This window comes from Triticum aestivum, chromosome 4B, assembly GCF_018294505.1.
Source record: "Triticum aestivum cultivar Chinese Spring chromosome 4B, IWGSC CS RefSeq v2.1, whole genome shotgun sequence".
Lineage (NCBI taxonomy): Eukaryota > Viridiplantae > Streptophyta > Magnoliopsida > Poales > Poaceae > Triticum > Triticum aestivum.
In genome coordinates, this window is record NC_057804.1 from 596,358,387 (window position 1) to 596,382,336 (window position 23,950).

Sequence of the window (23,950 nt, forward strand, 5' to 3'; positions counted from 1 at the left end):
GGTGAGCCATAGGCAGGCAGGGCTGGATACCCCCGAATCCAGGATGCTGACAGTAGCCCCCGAGCCCAAGGCGCGCTCGGACTTGGCTTCCAGGCAAAGCCAAAGGGCAAGTGCAGAGCGCCATGGGCCCTAATAGCATGCGGCCTAGAAGACACGTGGCGGTTGACGGTACGTGGGCGCCTCCACTTCCCCACACCGCCTTGATATCCGGCAGACCCAACAACTACCTGTTGTCAGTGCAGCTTGCCCTTCGCAGAATACCGTGCTCGGCTCTTCTTTCCTCCTTCCCAATCTTGCCACCGCGTCCATAGATCCGGTGTCAGAGCCTCGCCCTCTCTTGGTATTCGCCATGGCCCCCAAGCCGAGGAAGAAGAAGAGGAATCCACTCGCCCCGACCGGTCCTCCGCTGGCCCTTGAGCAGTAGACGGTGATCAATGAGGAGGGGCTGGACAAGGTTCTCCATGCGCTCACCGCCGATTCCAACAAGGGGAGGGCGACGGCTGTCTGCCCTGCATCTTGGCGAACTAGAGAGATGAGCGCCACCGAGATCCCCATCTACCTCCATGCTCTTCTTGCTGGCCTGATTCCTCCTTTATCCCCTTTCTTCAATGCTGTGATGTCGCATTACCAGATCCATTTGTTACATATGGATCCCCGCTCTATCATCCTTCTTGCGGTCTTCGCCATCCTCTGTGAGGCCATGGTAGGCATCACTCCCTTCGTGGCCCTGTTTCGCCATTTCTTCTTGCTTCGGTTGGTTGACGCCCGCCAACGTTCTGGGTGCGTTACCTTCGAAGCCGTGGCTGCGATCGTTGGTTCGGGGATTGACTTTGAGCTCTGCCTGTCGCGAAGGGATTCCAGAAGCAGTGGCTTCTTATGGACGCCCGCGCGTTCAGCCCCCTCCTCTTGATTCCTGGTTCGCCGGCCTCACCTAGCTCCGGCTGGTTCCATGAGAAGCTCTCCAACAGGTGTCTTGCTTTCGTCTAGAAGAGATTGGCGAGGCTTCAGGAACTGGAGGTGACGGCGCAAATGGCGGTGAAGGAATTCGTGAAGCAGCGCATTGCTCCCCTCCAACGCCATTCTGTCCCGATGTGGGACTTCATAGGAGTCGGAGATCCGATGAGGCTGCAAAGGCCGTGGCTTGCTGCTAACACCTTGGGCATGGTGCTCAAGCTTCTGACCGGAAAATCTAAGCCTACTGACCTTCTGGAGGGTGGCTGCCTTCTCTATCTATGCTCGAACAAGGCGGCCTTCGTAGGGCAGCTACCTCTGTTCGACGAGTGGGGGTTGCTTCCCAAGGGCATTGAGGGGCCCCACGAGAACCCCGTCTTCATGGCTCCTCTCCTGATGGACCCTACCGCGTGCGCCCCGAGTGTCGAGGTAGGGGGGCGCGTGCCTCCATCAGCTGTCGAGAGCTCCTCCGGAGGCCCGGCCCTGCTAGAGGCTCAGGAAGCCGAGGCTTCTAGGGCCCTGGAAGGAGCTGCCATGGAACTGATGTAACCCCAAGCTCCAGAGGCAAGGGCTTTTGATGCCAGGGATGTTGGCTCCAGAGTGGCTGCTGACGGCGAGGAGGCCACCAACGACCCCGGAGCCGTGAGCCAGAAGGTCTCGCCGGGTGCCCCTGCCCTTGGTACCTCTGCTCCAGATATCATGCTGAGCGCTCCCCCTCCTGAGGATCGCCCGTCGGGGTCTGGCCGGCCCATCCTGTGCCTTGAGTCGCTCCTGAAGAGGAAGAGGTCCCCCTGCCACAACAACGGCAACCGTCGGCCGCTGAAGCCGAGGAGATACGTGGCTGCCGGTGAGTAAGTATCTTTTCTCTTGACCTCCTAGCACGCTATGTTTTCTCATGGCTGGGGTTTTGTTGGGGGCCCACAAAGGTGAAACCTGGGGAGGCAGGCATCCCCAAGGGCTCCAGCTTGACGCATGCGCGTAGCCCCCAGCGCCCTGATCCTGCACAGGGCGTGGGACCAACTCCAGTTAACATGATGCCGCGAGGGTGCCCCGGAACCGGGCCCCATGCTCCCTCTTCCCGCGACTCTACCCGCGAGACGAGGGGTGCACTGGTGATCCTTTCTCTTGTCATTGCCGGCACGAGGGTGCCCCCTGGGCTGCCTTTGTCTTCAAGCTGTGGGGCCACACCAGCCAGCCCCTGGCCGGCGACTGGTGGAGCACCCTGCGCCTCCCGAGTGGCCTTCGGAGCCGGCAAAGATCTTGGAGATGAGCTCACGCTCGCTCGCGGGCGCAGCGCGGTGCACTTCGGGCTCTTCGGTGAAGCGATGCGTGCGATGGTCCATCTTAGCGGGGAGCTTGACAACATCGACACCAGGCTTGAGGAAGAGAACCGCCGCTTGGAGAATGAGTGGCAGCGGCTGTAGGTTGCCATCAACCTTGGGAAGATTCAGCGTGACGAAGCTGAATCGCACGCGGCGGCCTCACTCGCGGCTTCTCACGAAGCTTGCGCCCGTGCCATGGAAGAGGCCGAGGCAGCACTACAAAAAAAACACTTCCGTGAGAATACGTGTTTGTCACAGTAGGTCGTGTTTTTGTCTTGCATGTACATCCATGACGATTTTATGATAGAATCAAGATAGTCATACATGTGCTGTTGTAGAAGTGTTCCTTGACATGACCAAAATTATCATCACGGAAGTGTCCACTTCCATGACGATAAATCGCGCATCACAGAAGTGCTTTCGTCAAGGGTGACCGACACGTGGCATCCACTATAACAGAACACCGTTATGTTATCAATTCCGGTTTTGGATCCGATAACCCGTTAACAACCCCGACGAATGGGGATTTTCCACGTGTAAAATCATCATTGGCTGGAGGAAACAAGTGTCGGCTCACCGTTGGGAAAGATGTCATCCACTCATTGGACCGAAGGTGCCAATGATACGTCGACATTTGGCACGTCCCAACAGAGGCCCATTCCTGTGAAAATGTCGGCCCGTTTGACTTGGTCAAAAGGTGGCGGGCCGGCCCATGGAAAGCCTGTTAATGGACTGTTCGCATATAGCCCATTTACAGCCTGCTAAGCCAGGGCCCGTAACGACCTATCCTAATTAGGCCCAGCGGCGTCATCTGGGCCGTCCAATATGATTCCAGCCCATTTTAAGTTCCGGCCCATGTATGGTGCATGACGTCTTTTGGCCCATATTAGGCCCTTTGTAACTGTTGGCCCATTAACGGCCCGTGGTGAAACTGGCCCGTAATGAACAATGTATCAATTTATACCCATTAATGGCCCATTAATCCATTCAGCTGTTTGCATCCCATGTTATCTTTCGGCCTTCTCAGGGCCCATTTATTCTTGCGCTCATCTCCAGCATTCGGTTACTTACGGCCCGTTACTATCATTTTCTGCTTGTGGGCCGAATTCAGCCCGTGGTTATAGTCGGCCCGTTTGTGGCCCATTAATACGTTTGGCCGTTTTCATAGCATCATCAAATACGGCCTATTAACAATGGCCCATTATGGTCGGCCCATGAACGAAACGATTCCAACTCTAGCCCGTTTACGGCCATAATGCGGTCTGTTATTGGCCCATGTTTGGCCAATCGATCATACGACCCGTATAAGGCCCATTGATGACCCGTAGAAGTTCCATTGTTTGTACGGCCCGTAGAAGGACCATTGTTTCTATGGCCCGTAGGAGGCCCAGTGTCACTACAGTAAATACGTAGCCCATGGTTATTATGGCCTAGTTTTAAAAAATAGGTTATTGCAGCCACTAGCAAACCGCGGAAAAAGAACTGCACTAACTACAAGCAAACAAATAAACAAGATAACACGGAAATAAATAGGTAAGCAACTTACGCTAGGCTATCACGGCTATTACACATATTACATCCACTGGGCATCAAAGTTCGCCACCAGTGCAAATAAACGCACTGACAAAAGAATATACAAAACTGAGAGCACTTCAGAAGGCACTAGGCCTGGCCAGGTCGGGCCCCCCAAACAGCCGAAGAAGCTGAGTAGACCTCAGTTGTGTCAACGATAGATGCATCACCCGTATCTGTATGGCATGATGGTGCGCAAGGCATTCCTCTAACATCTTCATTGCATCTTTGACTTCAAGTCGGAGCTGAGCTGAAGCAAGCCTTTCTGCTTTAAGTTGAGACTGAAGAAGTCTAACCGATTGAGGCAGCGACTGCACAGAGATTGTCTCACACCTGCTGGTGAGTAGCTTCAACTCACTGTCTTCATCAAGACAGGACCTTGGGGTCATCTCGTTGTCCTCAAGATGGTTTTGTTCACTATCTTCCCCAAAGTTCTGCCTGGCATAAGAGATACGGCTCTAAAAGAGATACAAGGAGACACGTAACAAGTTTCACATTTATATAAGCAAATAAATGGATCTATTCTACATAAGGAACATGTTTTTACAACTACAATTTGAAACTGGTAGTTGTTGCAAACATCCAATCAGATGTAAACAGCAAAGCAAACAGCAGTGGAGGAAATGATGCCTATACAAATCTATACTAGGACAAAGTTTGAAGGCTTGAGAAGGATGAACTTACATTACATGTTACACGGGCTGGACAAAGCCCTTCTCCATGTTGATGGAAGGATAATTCAATAAATTCCCCAAAGAAAATTCTTTATAAGCATTGCCATTATTCTACATTTTGCAAATAGTAAATATAGATCAAATATTATGGGAAGAAACAAAGGATAATGATACTCAGGTGCAGATTCATGATACATAATCAAATAGCAATTAATTAAGTACAGCATTACAAGGCACAAGGGGGAGAGGTACTGACAAGAGCAATGTACAACCCAGTATTGTTGTGAGATCGTATGATCCTTTGAGCAAGGAGATTCATCTGAAATTAGTTTTCATATAAGAGAGAAGGTAAGGCACATGCAGAAACTTAGGAGTTCAAATTTTGAATTGATATCACAGACAGTACCTGACGCTGGGCTCTCAGCAGTTCTAATAGGGGTTTGGCCAATGGAGTAGGGGTAAAGTCTGGTATAGTTGGGCCTGTGTTTTCTGTGGCTGCTGATCTATTTGATTTAATTGGTATCACTCCTTGAGGATCTGCACTCACCCTCTTCCTTTTGGACAACTAGTACGAAAGAACAGCATTTGACTGGAAAAACATAGTGTGACGACACATGGAATAGGTACAGAAAATGGATAGGTATGGCATATACTCATATATGATGCTTAAACTAAGCAGATGGTGTAACAAAGTAGAAGTAATGCAAGAGGTCAGATGCAAAATATGCGACCAATACAACCTTGCCAAGTTAGAGCAAGCACCTTGATGGGTGAATAAGATAGGCCATCCTCCACCATGCCAAGTTTGTTAGCCAGTGGATTGCTCCGCAATATTCCTCTCGTGCGCCCATTCTCATATTCATTTTGATAATGTTCAATATCTAACATGCATGAAAACATAAAAACAAGTGAGATTTTCTTTGTAATGCAGAAGTGATTCTAATCCAATATTGCCTCCCTGTAAAGCCCTTTGTGCTATCTCTGCAATTCTTTTAAGAGATGCCATGCATGCTGTAATTTGGTGTGTGCATTAATATAATGTGGCCTACTACTCAAAATATGAGAGCTCCAGAAGTGATGACACTTCGCAGATGATAGCTTCAACATATAGTAAAGAAGAACAAGTCGACCTGACCTGACAGATTCAAAATATAGTAAGGGAGAACAACTCGACCTAACCAATCGACCGCAAGAGAAGAGGATCATTTTAAAGAAGAGCAGAAGAGCAAGCAGATTGAAGACATTACAAGTCTTTCAATACAATGTCGGTTGGCCAATCATGATGAACTAGAGCGCATAGAGAAATACTATTCTTTCTGGTCTCTCCATATGTGGCTCACATGCATTTCGAAACTAAAGTAGGAACATTTAGCTAACCAATTAAACATCTCTCAGTTTTACTAATATCAGCATAGTATCAGATATGAATTTGTACAACTAAGCTTGTTTAGCTCGATGGGTGGAGTAGTGCTATTACGACACGAACCACGTAGGCTGACTGTGGTCATCATAAAATGGGGATACCATAAGCATGATGAGTACAGTGTTGACCATGGCAGTGGGATGGCAGATCTGAAGCTGCAAACCGCGCAAAGGGTAGTTAGCAACCGATGTTTGATTTGAAATAACAACTAAGATTTGGTATGGACAAGAAAGTACAGTCAACAAGTGAGAAAGAAATGTAATTATGCTATTTCTCTATATGTCGTGATATGCATTTGGAATCTCAAGTGGGACCTTTAGCGAACAAATTAAATGTGTCTTCTAACTAATATCAGTTCATATCACAATCATATTTGAACAACTAAGCTTTCAAATTCTGAGTGGAAATGACCCGGACACGTACGGCTCCGTCCGGACGTGTCCGGCGGCGCGGAGAGGAGCGGGGCTAGGGTTAGGGTGGAAATGACCCGGAATTTTGGGGGAGGGGGTGTTTTTATAGGTAGAAGGAGCTAGGAAGCTCCAAATGAGGTGCGGTTTTCGCCCACACGATCGTGATCCGACGACGGAGAGCATGGAAGTGACTTAGATGGGTTATTGGGCTGTTTTGGAGGGGTGTTTGGCTGCAACACAAAAGAGGCCTATGCAGTTGTGCGGTTAACCGTTGGAGTACCAAACGAGCTCCAAATGACCCGAAACTTGACAGGTGGTCTACCAGTGCTATATCAGGGCCACTTGGCAACGCTCGGTCCATTCCGAGAACGTTTAACACCCGCACACAAAAAGAGACAAGAGGGGTGCGCCGGTGCATGTGGGAGTGTCGGATTGCGAAACGGACAACAGGGTAAATGCTCGGATGCATGAGACGGACACGTATGCAAAATGAAATGCACATGATGACATGATATGATATGCATGACATGAATAAAATGAAAAACAAAAGACAAAACCCAACCACGGAGGGAATATCATATCACATAGCCGAAAATGGCAAGAGTTGGAGATACAAAGATGGAAAACTACATCCGGGGTGTTACAACACTCCACCACTATAAGAGGATCTCGTCCCGAGATGTAGGACTGAAAGAACTCCGGATATTCGGAATGGAGGTGATCCTCGCGCTCCCAGGTGGCTTCTCGGTCGGAATGGTGTGACCACTTCACTTTCAGGAATTTGATCGACTTGTTGCGAGTTTTGCGCTCGGTTTCTTCAAGAATAGCAACGGGGTGCTCATGATAAGAGAGATCTTCTTGGAGGTCGATTTCTTCGAAGTTGATAGTGCACTCAGGAGTCTTGAAGCACTTGTGAAGCTGTGACACGTGAAACACGTCATGCACGTTTGCAAAGTTGGATGGAAGCTCAAGTTGATAGGCGAGGTCGCCTCTTTTGCCAATGATCTTGAAAGGACCCACGTATCTAGGGGCAAGCTTCCCTTTGATACCAAAGCGACGAGTGCCTTTCCTTGGAGAGACGCGGAGGTAGACATGGTCTCCGATTTCAAAAGCCAAGTCGCGGTGCTTGCTATCATAGTAACTCTTTTGTCGCGATTGCGCGGCTTTGAGATTCTCACGAATGACTTTGCACATTTCTTCGGCTTCTGTGATCAAGTCGTTGCCAAGAAGTTGGCGTTCACCTGTCTCGGACCAACTGAGAGGAGTACGGCACTTTCTGCCATAGAGAATTTCGAATGGGGCCTTGCCCGAACTCGCTTGGAAGATGTTGTTGTAGGAGAACTCGGCATATGGAAGACAATCTTCCCACTTCATATCGAAAGAAATGACACAAGCCCTAAGCATATCTTCAAGGATTTGATTGACTCGCTCGACTTGGCCACTTGTTTGAGGATGGAAAGCTGTGCTGAAACGAATGTTGCTGCCCATGGCCGTCTGAAAGGAGTCCCAGAACCTAGAAGTGAAGATGCTTCCACGATCTGAAGATATCAATTGTGGAATACCGTGCAAGGAGAAAATTCTGGAGGTGTATAGCTCTGCTAGCTGAGCTACTGTGATAGATTCTTTGATCGGAAGAAAATGAGCCACTTTGGTAAGCTTGTCAATGACAACGAAGATAGCATCATTTCCACGCTTGGACTTAGGAAAACCAGTCATGAAGTCCATCTCGATATGGTCAAACTTCCATTCCGGAATAGCAAGAGGTTGGAGGAGACCAGCTGGTCGTTGGTGTTCTGCTTTCACCCTTCTGCAGACATCACATTCATTCACGAATTGAGCAATCTCTCGCTTCATTCGAGTCCACCAATACGACTGCTTGAGGTCATGGTACATCTTTGTACTTCCAGGATGAATGGATAGGAGGGAATTGTGTGCCTCATTCATGATGACTTTCCTGAGATCGCCTTTAGGAGCCACAATTCGATCCTCGAAGAAAAGAGTATCTTTGTCATCCAAGCGATAGCACTTGTATTTGGGAATGCCCTTGTCAATACCACGTTTCACCTTCTTCACCATGGTATCCAGGTGTTGTGCCTCACGAATTTGATCTTCAAAAGTAGGAGAGACTAAGAGGTTGGCAAGAAAGCCTTGAGGAACAACTTGAATATTCAGCTTGCGGAAAGCCTCACAAAGATCCGGTTGAAATGGCTTGAGAATTAGACTGTTGCAATAAGCCTTTCTGCTCAGAGCATCTACAATCACATTCGCCTTGCCAGGAGTATATTCAATACTCGGATTGTACTCTTGAATCATTTCGACCCATCGAGTTTGCCTGAGGTTAAGGTTGGGTTGAGTGAAGATATACTTGAGACTCTTGTGATCGGTGAAAATGTCCACTTGCCTTCCCAATAAGAGATGTCTCCATGTTATCAATGCATGGACAACTGCCGCAAACTCAAGATCGTGAGTGGGGTAGTTCTTTTCATTTGGCTTCAACTGACTTGAGGTATAGGCCACAACTTTTTTCTCTTGCATCAACATAGCACCAAGACCTTGAAGGGAAGCATCACAGAATACTTCGAATGGATTGGATTCATCAGGAGGAGTCAAGACAGGAGATGTGACTAGCTTCTCTTTGAGGGTGTTGAAAGCGACGTCACACTCAGGCGTCCAGACATACTTGACATGCTTCTGGAGGAGGTTGGAAAGAGGCTTTGCAATCTTAGAGAAGTTCTCAACGAATCTTCGGCAATAGCTTGCAAGACCAAGAAAACTGCGGAGCTGTTTGACATTCTGAGGAGGTTCCCAATTCAGAACTGCAGAAACCTTTGCGGGATTAACAGCAATGCCCTTGGCAGAGATGATATGACCAAGGTAAAGAACTTCATCAAGCCAGAACTCACATTTGGAAAACTTCGCATGGAATTGATGCTCTCTGAGCTTGTCGAGCACCAATCGCAAATGTTTGGCATGATCCTGCTTATTCTTGGAGAAGACCAAAATATCATCGAGATACACCAGAATGAATTCATTGGTGTAGGGGTTGAAGATAAAGTTCATCATGCGAGAGAATGTTGGAGGAGCATTGACAAGGCTGAAAGACATGACAGTATATTCATAAGAACCATAGCTTGTTCTGAATGCTGTCTTGGGAATATCTTTTTCACGAATGCAAATCTGATGATAACCCATACAAAGGTCAAGCTTGGAGAATACTATAGCCCCTTTGAGTTGCTCGAAAAGCTCATTGATGTTGGGAAGTGGATACTTGTTCTTGATTGTCTTCTTATTCAATGGACGGTAATCGATGCAAAGTCGGTCTGTGCCATCCTTCTTCTCGACAAAAAGAACTCCACAACCCCATGGGGATGAACTCGGTCTGATCAAACCCAAACGCTCTTGTTCATCGAGCTGCTTCTTCAATTCCTTCAGCTCCTTGGGTCCAAGCTTGTAAGGACGCTTGCAAACGGGTTCAGTTCCAGGCTCAAGATCAATAACGAATTCGACTGGCCGATGAGGAGGCATACCCGGAAGCTCTTCTGGAAAGACATCTTGGTACTCACAAATGACTGGAATTTGAGAAATAGCATCCAACTCGCCCTTCTCATTGAGAGAAAACAACCGAATGGTTTCATCATGAGCGGCATAGATGATAACATCCTCAGAAGGGTGTGTCAATTGAATTTGCCTGGCAGCACAATCAAGCTGAGCCTTGTGCTTAGAAAGCCAGTCCATCCCGAGAATTAGATCAATATCAGAGTCGCCAAGAACAATTGGAGAAGACAGAAATTTATAGTCGCCCATCTTGATACCGACATTTGGAACCATCATGCTAGAGCTCAAACTCTTAGCCGGAGAAATAACTTGCATAGCTTTAGATAATTCCTCTGTGTCAAAATTGTGCTTCCATGCAAAAGGATATGACATGAAAGAATGCGATGCACCAGTATCAAATAAGACTTTTGCAGGAATATCATTAACAGGAAGATTACCCATGATCACATCTAGAGAATCCTCTGCCTGAGCTACATTCATCATGTTCACCTTTGCAGACTTTGGATTATGCTTGACCACTGCATTGCTTGTAGATCTCACAGGAGGAGGAGGAGGAAGGCGCCTTTGATTGAAGCATTTGTTCGTGTAGTGACCTTTCTGCTGGCACTTGTTGCAAGTCACTTCTGAGAGCGGACGATGATAAGGAGCATTTGACCTTGGAGCTTGAGACTGAGACTTGTTCTGATAGCCTGGGTTGGGTGGGTGGGAAGATCCACGACCACCTGAGTTCTTCTGTTGGTAAGGCTGATGAAACGGAGGAGGAAGATAGAACTTCTGCTGCTTAGCTGCCACTTGTGAGGAAGAAGAAGATTGCACTGCATCCCTGATTCTCTTCTTAGAAGCCTCACACTTGAGCTGAGCACCTTCTTGCTTGAGTGCCATATTGTAGAATTGATCAAACTGAGTAGGCTAAACAAGAACGAGAGCTAACTGCAAATCCTCTCTAAGGCCACCTCTGAATTGATAGATCATACTTTTATCATTAGGAACATCTTGCTTAGCGAAGTGAGCAAGTTTCTGAAACTGCTTGTTGTATTCGTACACTGACATGTTGCCTTGCTTGAGATTGCGGAACTCCTCACGCTTGCTCTCAACAACACTGGTAGGAATATGGTGAGCTTTAAAGTCCCGATAGAAATCAGTCCAAGTAATCACTCGACCACCTCTGGAATCCTTGTATTGCTGGAACCAATCAGTTGCCTGATCCTTGAGCTAAAAAGAAGCGAACTTGACATAGTCCTCAGGCCTGACATTGCTGCATTCAAAATGCTTGTTGATATCCACGAGCCAATCATCGGCGTCTGTGGCCTCGGCACAGTAGCTGAAAGACTTCGGTTGATTTGCAAGGAATTGGTTGAGGGTAGGAAATAGAGGCTGATGATTGAACTACCCATGACCTTGATTCCCTTGGTTGCCTTGGCCTTGGTTGCGCTCTTGCATGAGCTGAATCATCATCTGGGCATTGGCGTTTGTGGCTGCCATCAAAGCTTGCCATGCCTCTGGAGGCGGAGGTGGAGGGTTCGCCTGATTCCCATCACTGTGTTTCAGATTCTGACGCGTTGGCGGAGCCATCCTGAAGAGGGTGACATCTGTTAGCATCTTGATAGACAGATAGACAAGTTGAATCAACGGATAGAAATTGCAACATATAGTCTTCACAATAAATATTCGAACAAGGATGAAAGAATGAATTCCAAAGCAAACATCACACATCCATTAAGGTGAGAAGCCACTTGATTAGAGATTGATGAATGAAATAAACAAGGTACAACTGGAACAAATAAGTGGTAAGGATTACCGAATCACAAACCAAATATCTGCGGGAAGAAATGCTAGAGCTACTTGAATCCCACCTATAAACTCCCGAAACTTTCTGGTTATGCAATCAGGTGTTGGGGATACAGGGGAAGCAATATATCTCACCCAAACTAACAATCCCTACATCCAACCAAGAAACCTTCGGAAATCGTGTACCTCAACCTTCGAAAAGCATCCGTTATACGAGTTATGGCAATACTCCTGAACTCCCCAGTACTGGGTGATGTCGAGGTTATCTCACCAACAACTGCATAAAAGAGATTTTCAATGTCGGCAAAACTCAGGTATTCCAGAACTGCAACGATAAAATTGTGACGACAACACCTCAGAGCTCAACTCCCCGGGTCAAAGCCACATAATAGACAGGAGGCACCAAGAACAATGTTCTCGTCACAAAACCATCAAAACGATTCCAAGATACCCGCGTGAACCTAAAAAAAATTTAGTGAAATTTGAGAAGAGGAAAGTCAAAACATCTACGTCAGGAGACCTCACTAGAGGGACGAAGGGACTGAGGAGTAAAAAGAATCCTACTCTCCGATATATATAATCCTAAGACTCAAAACATTTTTGTTCTAGACTCAACATCGCCAGCAAACAATCAAGCAGGGGGCTCCTAAGTCGGGGATGGCTCTGATTACCAACTTTTAACACCCATGATGCGGCTATATCTCCCACGTGTCGAAGCACGACTTAGAGGCATAACCGCATGGTGGTTTTGTCGCAAGAAGAGTCATCTTCACACAATCTCATGTAATGATCAAGAATGGGATAAAGAGAGTTGGCTTACAATCGCCACTTCACACAGTACATAATTAAGATCGTACATCATTCAAATACACTCATAGACCCCAAATGCTAGATCCCCGATCGTCCTGACTGGGCTCCTCTACTGATCATCTGGAAACAATACATAGTAACGACCAAGGGCCTCATCAAATTCCCACTTCAGCTCAGTTGCGCCATCTGTGATGGTATCCTCGCCACCTGCATCTTTTTTGGTAGAATCTGTGAGCCACGAGGACTCAGCAATCTCACACCCGCGAGATCAAGACTATTTAAGATCATTGGTAGGCAAAGGGGTAATATGGTGGAGCTGCGGCAAGCACTAAGCATATATGGTGGCTAACATACGCAAGTGAGAGTGAGAAGAGAAGCAACGCGTCAGTCGAGAAGCTAGAAGTGATCAAGAAGTGATCCTGAAGCTACTTACGTCAAGCATAACTCAAACCGTGTTCACTTCCCGGACTCCGCCGAGAAGAGACCATCACGGCTACACACACGGTTGATGCATTTTATTGAAGTCAAGTGTCAAGTTATCTACAACCGGACATTAACAAATTCCCATCTGCCTCATAACCGCGGGCACGGCTTTCGAAAGATTATATACCCTGCAGGGGTGTCCCAACTCAGCCCATCACAAGCTCTCACGGTCAAGAAGGATATACCTTCTCCCTGGAAGACCCGATCAGCCTCGGAATCCCGGTTGTCAAGACATTTCGACAATGGTAAAACAAGACCAGCAAAGCCGCCCGATGCGCTGACAGATCCCGATAGGAGCTGCACATATCTTGCTCTCAGGGCAACACCGGATGAGACTAGCTACGAGTAAAACCAGACTTCGAGTTTCCCCGAAGTGGCCCCGCAGGCAGCTCAGTTCGGGCCAACACTCGATGGAGCATTGGTCTGGGGGGGTTAAAATAAAGATGACCCTTGGGCTCGCGAAAACCCAAGGGAAAAGGGCTTAGGTGGCAAATGGTAAAACCAAGTTTGGGCCTTGCTGGAGGAGTATCAAAGCGAACTGTCAAGGGGGTCCCATAAGTCAGCCAACCGTGTAAGGAACGAAAAATCAAGGAACATAACACCGGTATGACGGAAACTAGGGCGGCAAGGGTGGAACAAGTCACCAGGCATAAGGCCGAGCCTTCCACCCTTTACCAAGTATATAAGGTGCATTAATTTAAACAGGAGATATTGTGATATCCCAAAATATCCATGTTCCAACCAGGAACAAACTTCATCTTCACCTGCAACTAACAACGCTATAAGAGGGGCTGAGCGAAAGCGGTGACATAGCCAAACAACGGTTTGCTAGGACAGGGTGGTTAGAGGTTTGACATGGCAATAGGGAGGCATGATAAACAATGGCAGGTAGAGCTAACATAGCGATAGAGAGAGTACTAGCAAGCAAAGATAGAAGTGATATCGAAGGTATGGTCATCTTGCCTGCAAGGTTCTCAGAGTAGTCGAAGGCTTGATCCTCGTTAGCGTACTCAACAGGTTCCTCGTGCACGTACTCATCTCCCGGCTCTACCCAAAGCAAGAACACAAGCAAAGGAACCACAATAAATCACGGTGCAATGCACAAGCACCATGATGCAATACATGTCATGATATGCGAGATGTTATATGCAATGCATATGCGTGCTTCGGGAGGAAAAGGATGAACAAGGCATCAACTTGGCAAACCAAGTATGCCGCTGGAAAGATGAGATGATTTCGGTTGAAATCGATATAAAGATCACCGGATTCGGATGCACGGTTTGCAAATGGCAAGCAAAACAAGAATGGCACAAAGCTGCGATTAACAGCACGATGCTACTTAGCATGCAACAAGAAACTATTGCTACAGCACCCCAACATAAAAACAAAACATATGGCAGTGATCTGCAGGAGATGCTTAACAAAAGAGGAACACTGAGCTACGGCTAAGTCACATCATAACAGGTTCAAACAAGCATGATGAAAGTGCAAAAAATATCAGGTTGGACATGGCATAAACAGCATCACGAAGCGATGTTCATAGAAAGTTATCAACAAGCTACAGGAACTTATAATAGCAAAACAAGATATGGCATGAATCTACTCAAAGCATAGATCAAAAGTTCCTTACTGACCATAAGCCAAAAAGGATCAGAAAATATGATGGCACCCACGTGAACATAGCAAGTTTCGTTAACAGATTCAGCAAACAAAGCATGGCATTGACAGAATTACGAAGGCACCTTTGTGAGCTCGATGCACTCACTACAGAGCATTTCATGATAAACTAAGCATACATCCATCAAGAAGACATGTCATAGAAGCTATACATGGCAAGAACAACATCATAGCATACACGGATCAACTACAACAACCTTGGCAAAATTGAATAACATGTAAACAATCTGCCAGGATACATTTTGAAGCAAAAGTGGAGCACGAAAATGACATGCTAGACTACTCCATAATTGCAACCAGGACCATGGATGGATAGAGCATAACCATATGTTCAAAACACCCTTACTGAAGTATCTCAAATCATGCATGGATCTCTCTGTAGCAACATGTTTACATGGCATCACAATAACAGCAGAACAGGGACTAAAATCAGCATTATCACGAAGCCTAGTTTGCATACTTGTGCTAGTCACGACATTTATCAAAAAAATACATGGTAAGCACCTCTGTAAAGATGGCATAGCATAGTTCAAAACACCTTTAGGGATCAAGTCCATAGGATGCACACATCAATCATGGCAAAAATGACAAAAGAGCTCGTTCTGTTAACAGACAGCAGAAAACATTATGAAGCACTCTTGAAACGATGATTCAGGCATCTAGATGACCTCAAATGAATATGATGCAATGGAATGAAATGATGCACTCTTTGAGGCAAACAATTCGGTATGCTACACGCCCAAAAAAGGAGCCACGGGTGCAAAGTTATGGGGCGATGAAGATGCAACAAAATTTTGACGGAATATGACTTAGACGAAAATCGGGGAGAAGAAAAGTCAACCGTGGCTGGATCTGGATCCGGGGCGCGCGGATCGAGGTTCGCCGGCCGGAGAGGAGCTCGTCGGAGGCGCGGTTGCCGGAGTCAGGGAAGCCGGAGGGGACGAGGCCGGGGCGGCGGCCGGAGCTGGCCGGGACGCGGCGAGGCGGCCGCGGGACGGCGCCGGATGGCGCGGCCGGCTCAGGCGGTCGACGACGGGGCGGAGGCGGTCGGCAGCGGGCACGGCCGAGGACAAGGCGGCGGCGATGCGGAGGAGGCGCGGAGGAGATCCGGCGGCGGCGGCCGGCGGTGGCCGGCGGCCGCGGGCGGCGGCGCGGGCGAGGCGCGGGCGCCCGGGTGCGCGGGGCGGCGGAGGTGGAGGCGGGCCGCGCGGGCCTGGCGCGGGCTCGGCGAGCCGGGGGCGGCGGCGCGGGCGTCGGGGCCACGTGGCGGCTCCCGATTCCCCGGGGGCGCGGCGACCGGAGTTGCCGGGGGCGCGGCGGCGGACGCGTCCGGCTCCGTCCGGACGTGTCCGGCGGCGCGGAGAGGAGCGGGGCTAGGGTTAGGGTGGAAATGACCCGGAATTTCGGGGGAGGGGTGTTTTTATAGGTAGAAGGAGCTAGGAAGCTCCAAATGAGGTGTGGTTTTCGCCCACACGATCATGATCCGACGACGGAGAGCATGGAAGTGACTTAGATGGGTTATTGGGCTGTTTTGGAGGGGTGTTGGGCTGCAACACAAAAGAGGCCTATGCGGTTGTGTGGTTAACCGTTGGAGTACCAAACGAGCTCTAAATGACCCGAAACTTGACAGGTGGTCTAACGGTGCTATACCAGGGCCACTTGGCAAGGCTCGGTCCATTCCGAGAACGTTTAACACCCGCACACGAAAAGAGACAAGAGGGGTGCGCCGGTGCATGTGGGAGTGTCGGATTGCGAAACGGACAACGGGGAAAATGCTCGGATGCATGAGACGGACACGAATGCAAAATGAAATGCACATGATGACATGATATGATATGCATGGCATGAATAAAATGAAAAACAAATGACAAAACCCAACCACGGAGGGAATATCATATCACATAGCCGAAAATGGCAAGAGTTGGAGATACAAAGATGGAAAGTTACATCTGGGGTGTTACAATAGTAGAGTAGATAAAAGGGGAAAACCCTAAGCATCAAGAGAAAAATCAGGGAAGTGGAACTAGCTGGACCAATGAGTGGCTCACATGCTTTTCGAAATGAATGTAGGAACATTAGGTGGCCAATTAAACGTTCTCTGTTTTAGTGATATGAGCATCATATCAGATTCATATTTCAACACGTAAGCTTTGGGTGGAGGTCTTGAGGAGCAGTGCTAGCACGACACGAAGCACCTACGATGATGGTAGTGAATATAAAGGGGGTAAACCACAAGCTTTATGAGTATAGTGCCCATGCCATGGTGGATCTGAAGGTTCAAACCGGACAAAGCTACTTCGCAACCAATGTTTGCTTTCAACTAGCCACTACGATTTGGTACGGACAAGAAAGGTACAGTAAACAAATTACGGTATATTTTCTGGGTGAGATCAATAACTTAAGCACATATGGAAGAGTACCACCTCTCTTGCGACGCCGTGTAGGCCTCTGCTGATATGTTCAGGGTGCTGCGGGTGCGATGGCTGTTGGCGGCAGGGAAGAAGACTTTAGACGACAGACGGCCGGGTCAGGGGATAAATCCTATTGCCATGGACGAGGCGGTCGTAGGAGCGGCAACGGCAAGGTGGACGACGGCGCCGATGAAGCGAAAGGAGGCGATGAAAGGATCTTGGTCCAGCGCCGTGGATGAGAGACGTCCATCTCTTGCAGTGGACGACGGGGTAGGGGTAGTGGCTCCGGCAAGGTGGAGAATGGGGTGGCGGACGGAGGAGGCTGGCCGCAGTGCAGAGGTTGTCGTGCCGCCGCTGGTGTATGAATGGGGAAATGGAGGGGAGGGGGTCTCAAACTTTGGGACGCGCTTCTCTGAAATGTGGGAAAGTTACGAACTTATCCCCCGTTTAAAATTTCGAACATTGCCTCGGTTGGGGATAGGACGGTAATCTTGCATCTCCCAAATATTTGTCGGTAACTATTTCGGGCGAGGAGAGGGTGTTTTTCCGCCCACAGTTGGTGCCCACGGTGTATGAATGGGGCTGATAGGTAGGACGGTTGTGTCACGTCTGAGGGAAGTTACACATGTGCCCCTATTTAAAATATTAGCCTACATCGATTTCGGTTGAGGAGAGTTTGTTTTGCCGCCCACCGTGTATGAATGCGGAAATGGAGGAAGGGACACATGTCTTTCGGACGAGCTTGAATCAAATGTGTTTTGCCACCCACGTTTGGTGCCCACCGTGTCTGAATGGGCTTAGAGGCCGTCGTGTCACGTCTGTTTGAAGTTACTAGTCTACCCCTATCGACAGCGGTGTAAATCCGGTCGATAAGGATGTCAAGTGTCAGGGGTAGACAGTAATTTCCATCTCGCAAACACTTGCTTCGGGCAGCCCACAAATTGTAGTGTGTGTTTAGCCGCTTCGTTCAAAACTTGGGAGAATTAGCATTCACGTTTGCCCTAGGCCCTAGCAAACTAAATTCAAATCCAATTTGTATTCGATTACGAATATCCACAAATAATTCTATGTTTTGTTTTTTATTTATTCAAAACCACAACAAAGATTTATTGCACCTTTATATATGATTATGATTTAGAAATTCTGTGATCTTCGAATTCAGTAGGTTGGATACACTCTGAGTGAAATAGTTATTTCATCCAATACAATATGCTCACACGAAAAACAGTTCACCTTATGTCAATCGTACAAGTACTGAGGATTACCTCGCCTAAAAAATTCGGATCGTTACAACACATGGACAACATAGGGGGTGTGGCAACATAATCCATTCAGAGACATGACACAACATGCAAGTACAATAATCTAATGACAATTTCAACTGGTATCTAAAGAAGAACCGGGATTACCCTGGGCTTCAAATAGCAGAAACAGGAGGACCTCCTCCGTCTTCACATGCAACATTCTTACTTCCTCCAATTCTTTGGTTGCTTGCATAATGTGTGCCGCTAATTCCATAATTTCCAGCCTCAAGATAAAGATTACCTCATTCAGGGCAGCCACACCATCTCTTTCTGCCTCTAGTAGAGCCTCAAGCACTATAATATTTGTGCTCAGACTACTCTCCGACGGTGTTGCCTCTGAACTGCTACCATCTGGTAACATAAATGGCGCACTGCTTCCACATATAGATTCTGGGGTTGTACATTGTGTCCTAGTGTGAATGGCATCCTGAAAGGTTTCCGCTAGACATAAGTAAGAGATAGTTATCGTATGATCAAGGCAGTAAGCTTACATGGTAAACGACATACGAATTATTGCCGAGCATGGCAAGCTATATTTAAATGGTTTGAAGCAGCATCAGCCGAAAAGAAATTAAAATGGTAAGATGAAACTAGGAATGTAAGTGGTGAATAAACGACATCCGTCAGTCCCATCTAGTTAGTTTTTGCTAGCTCCCTAGTTCATTTTCCTCAAAAAGCAAAAACTCTTTTGAACTATCATACCACTAGTGGACTTTAATCGGGATTAAACGGGAACCAGTTGACATCCCTAGTTGAAAGGGAGTGTACCATCGCTATATTTAAGTTGCCAAGGCATCTAAGCAGTTGAAATAATTTGAGAAAGCACTTAACAGTGTGGCCTCATATAAACTACGAAGACAGTCTTGTGATGAAGTTGAGAGGAAAAGTTAAGGAGTCAAATGAAATAGGCATGCATTTCTTTACGATAGTACAACAGGCACTGCTGACATATTGGCCAACTCAGGTATAGAGTAACAACAAACAAGCATTCGAATCAAGCAATACAGCAAAGCAGACAACTGAACTATTTGTAATTCGGTAGGATTACAGGTTGAGGGCACAAGCCAAGAAAGCAGCCCACTCGCATTACATTTCACATGTACTAAAACACACTCGCTTACCATATGTTGATGTGAAGCCTCGCTGATGTTCCAATGTTCTTTGAAGATATCGTCAGCATCCCGTGGTTGCAAATCTTGTTGTTGTAGTTTATTTTGCACCCTCTATTTAGGTAAAATTAATTTTAATCGCATGACCTGGTCCGAATTGATCATCAATGGTTCATCTAAACTAATGAAAGAAGGGTGTGTGCATACATGACAATATATCTGCTTCCCTCTATTTTTATGCTTGTTCGAGGTGCCAGCCCAAAAAGAACAAATATTTTGCTTGATGGGGTTGGCAGCTCCATAATTAATAGAAGCATCAAATTAGTCATGGAACTTGGGAAGATCAAGAACACACAAACAAGTAATGAACAGTAGCTCAGAGCAGTGATGTAATAGCTAGCATTAGAAATGTAGGGTAAAACGAATAAAAAGCAGTGGAACCATATGCTAGTTTGTTGATGTGTAATTAACCATAGAGAACATTAAGCAGTTTGATGGAACCAACAAGTGGCATCAGAACAACATCATTATCATAAATATAGCATTCAAGCAGTAAAATAGTAGGTAGTGATATCTAGGAAGTACAGTAATACTTAGGACAAAACTAAAGCATATTAACTATATGTGCACTGGTATGTAATTTAGCACATCTAACATGTTCACTGCCAGAAGTATGGCCCTACAGGTGCAAGCAGAATAACACGTCTCATGAAAAACTGAATGATGCCCTGAAGAAATTCAAAGGTGCGGTGCTTATGCTAGGAAAGTGAACATAGGCGCCGGTCGTTGGATAATAATACCTGATTCTCGGCGGCGTAAGGGTATCGTTGTCATACTTGATAGCTAAGGATAGTCGATGGTGCTCGTGTTGCGGTTGAGTTTGGGCCAGCTGTAGCCATCCCTGAAGTGGCTCCGGTGCTACGGTTGCGGTGCCTGTCGACATACAAGAAAGCTCATTTGTGGTAAGTGAACAGTTGCACGATAAAGAGAAAAACCGAAGGAGTACAAATCGAAATAACCTGATGAGGCCGCGGCGTTGGTAAAGCAGGGCCGGTGGAGTTGAATATGATATCCGTGGAGCAGGTCCAATGCAGTGGATGAAGGCTTCAGCAGACGCATTGTACAGTGCTTTCGGTGAGGCAGATCTGTTGCGACGGACGAGGGCTTGTATGAAGGGCCAGCGAAGGGGCGGACGAGGGAGTCAGTGAAGGACCTACACTGTGGTGGACGAGGGTGCCGGTTAAGCAAATCTGGTGCGGTGGACCATGATGGCGGTCAAGAAGATCTGGAGTAGTGGACAAGCTAGTCGCTGAAGTCGCTCCGGTGAAGTGGTGAGTTGGTAGTTGGGGGTTCCAAGGTGCGGAAGGTAGATCCAGCGGGGTGTGAGGTCCACCGCTGCGGTGGAGGACTAGATTCGGCAGCTTGTCGTGGTTGGGGGGTCGGGGAGGGGAAGGGGAGGGGCTATGGGGAAGAATGTTGGGGGCAAAGAGGGGAAAACAATGGAGTTACAAAGCAACCCTTTTCCGTTCATGTGGCAGGGGTCAAACGAAATATCGCAGGACTAAACTTTCGGGCGTGAGATATTTCAATGTGAGCAGGAACTTTGAAAGCTTTTGGCGCGTGAAATTATATTCTGCTCTTGTACGGCCGACTATGATATCATGGCCGACAATTTGTTTGTTTTGCATGCAAAAAAAAGTGCAAGTTTTGAAAATCAATGTCTCCAACTCAAAACTTAGATTGTCCATTCAATTCAAATATGGATCATTGAGCTACTACAAGAAAATACCATCATACAGTCCAATTCTAATGAAATTCCAAATGTGTTTATCCTAAATATGATGACAAAAGCAAAAATGTGTATGTGTATGAATAAAGTGGATGATTATGAAGTTTGAACATTTGTGTATGTGTATATCTCTAGGTTTGATATATGAATTTGAAATCGTGAAATCCCGTCTTAAAAAATGTACCTCCGTTTAAATGAATTACAAAAAGTAATGATGGAGTCGAATTCCAAAATTCCAATCTTAGGTTTGTAATTCTGGTACATTAAGGTATATCATGCATGTTCAAAAGTATCGTTATCTCATAGTCCAGACTGTGAAACAAATTGATCAACCATGAGTGCACAATATCTCAATTACGTTAAAGTCCCTCAAATATAGACACCTCACTCTTTATCTGAAGCCAACTCCCCCCCCCCTCTTCGCCCCCACACACATAGAGAAGTCATTCTCTCCCCCAAAGACCAACACATGAGCACATTAACACCCCTATCTCTTCTAAAGTCCGGACCCCAATATAGGTCTCTATCACTTTGTCTATCGGGCATGCACACATCTCTTCCCCCACTCTCTAGGTCTCCCGGCATCTCTCTTTCCCAAGCACACACACTATGTAGAGTGTATATTTCCCATACACACAAAATGTCGCCCCCAAACGTCTATCTCCCTAGTTATGTGGTTCTCGCACACTCACCTCACACACCACCCCCACTAAAAACAAGTACACTTTGTCTCCTTGTGCACCACTCTCCTCGTTCTATCTCTCCCACATGCGGACCCGCCCCAGCTCCTTCCCTATATACATATATGTCGTGACTCTTTCCATAGCTCCCTAATGTATCATCGTTCTCTATTTCGCACATTGTTCTCTACACCATCTATTCTAGATCTCTCATGAAGTCCCAATCACACACACGATGACTCGCTTCCCTTGCATCTCCGTACATAGGCCAATTTCGAACAACATAAACATTGTCTCCTTCTCTATACGCCATTTATGGACACAAATGACCCCTCTCTACCCCTCTCGCCCTCTCTCTTCCTCTCTCTCTCTCTCTCTCTCTGTCCGTCACTAGCTCTCTCTCTCTCTCTCCCGCTCGCTCTCACACCCCTCTCCCACACACACACTCGATGTCTCTTCCAAATAGTGTGCTCCCCCCGCCCGCACCCATGCTATCCCGCTACTACACATGCCACACCATTCCTCCTTCCCTTATACTAGGTTTACATCATTAGTGGTCTCTCTGCTCCACATACACACACTCCCTCTCACACACAAATGCGTGCACAAACACACAGAGACACGCACAAACACCCATTTATCTGGATCCTCATCTCTCCCCATGTCCGCATGTGTATCTCACACACTCACTCTCTAATTATGTATATGTGTATCCATGTTACGCAACACAAAGCCCCATGTACATGTCTCTCTCTATCCTCCACACACATAGACACAAAGAATATGTTCTCATTGCCTCACTCTCTAACATATCACACACGCACACTGTCTCTCTCTCACAAACACGCTCAACAAGGGTTTCCCCGTGAATAACTTACCATCTATTCATCAACAGTCGTGGTAGTACGGCGAACACGAGATGTGAAAAAGAATAAATCTACATGTGCTTAGACCACCTAGTATGACTACTAGGACTAGAGCTAGCCAAAAAGCGTGCCGCCGTCACCCCTCCTTATCGGCGACAGGAAAACCTTTGTTTTACACAGTCGAGAAGCCATTGTGCTAAGGACCCACATGCCGAGGAGTTGAATAGAATGTAGATGCTAGTTTATGGAAGCAAGTATCCATAATACGTTTTTATCTCCATACTTATATTTCTGCTCTTATAAAAAACTGAGTTGGTAATGATGGTACACGTGCCATCTTGCAATATAGATCATCCGCACCCCTCTCCACATTTGCAGACAAGGCCTTCCCTCGTTCATCCTTATCTCCAACAACCTCATTGTTGAGCAATTAAGAAAGGAAGCCTCTGGAACAAACTGGCATGGTGGCCACTGCCGATGTCGTCAATCCCCATGCCTCCACTCAGTCCAACCACCAATCACCACCACACCCCTCTCCTCTTCACCTTATCTCATATGTCTTGAGATATCATTAGTTTTTACACATGTGATTACTCCCGCATGGGTCAATCACAACAAGTGGTTTATAAAAAAAATGCATCTTGATGTTCCGTGCAATGCACGGATCTTGCTAGTACACCTACAGAAGACTAAGTTGGTAATGGATGGTGTGTCTACCATCCGTTGTTTCTGAACATTAGATCTACATCTAACGACTGTGAGGTCAGTTGTTGCCTTTTCTCACCAACATCCCACTTGTCTACCAATTTGCAGAAAAACCCATAATTAGTATCTTAAAACCAACCACATCCCTCCCTGACCTCACCAAAACAGCCCAAGGAATATATTCTAATTGAAACATAATATATCTCTAGTGATATATGTATATCAAAATTAGAGTGTTTTGTATCAAGTTTGTGAATAAGTATTATTCTAATTATGATTCATTCCAACGCACATGAACATTGCTAGTATTTCCAACCACGCATTTTCCCCTAGTATTCCATAGTTTCGAGTTTTCCATCAAGATATTAGTCACTCATGGTTGATATTTACTTTCAATCATGTACACATATGCACTATGTAA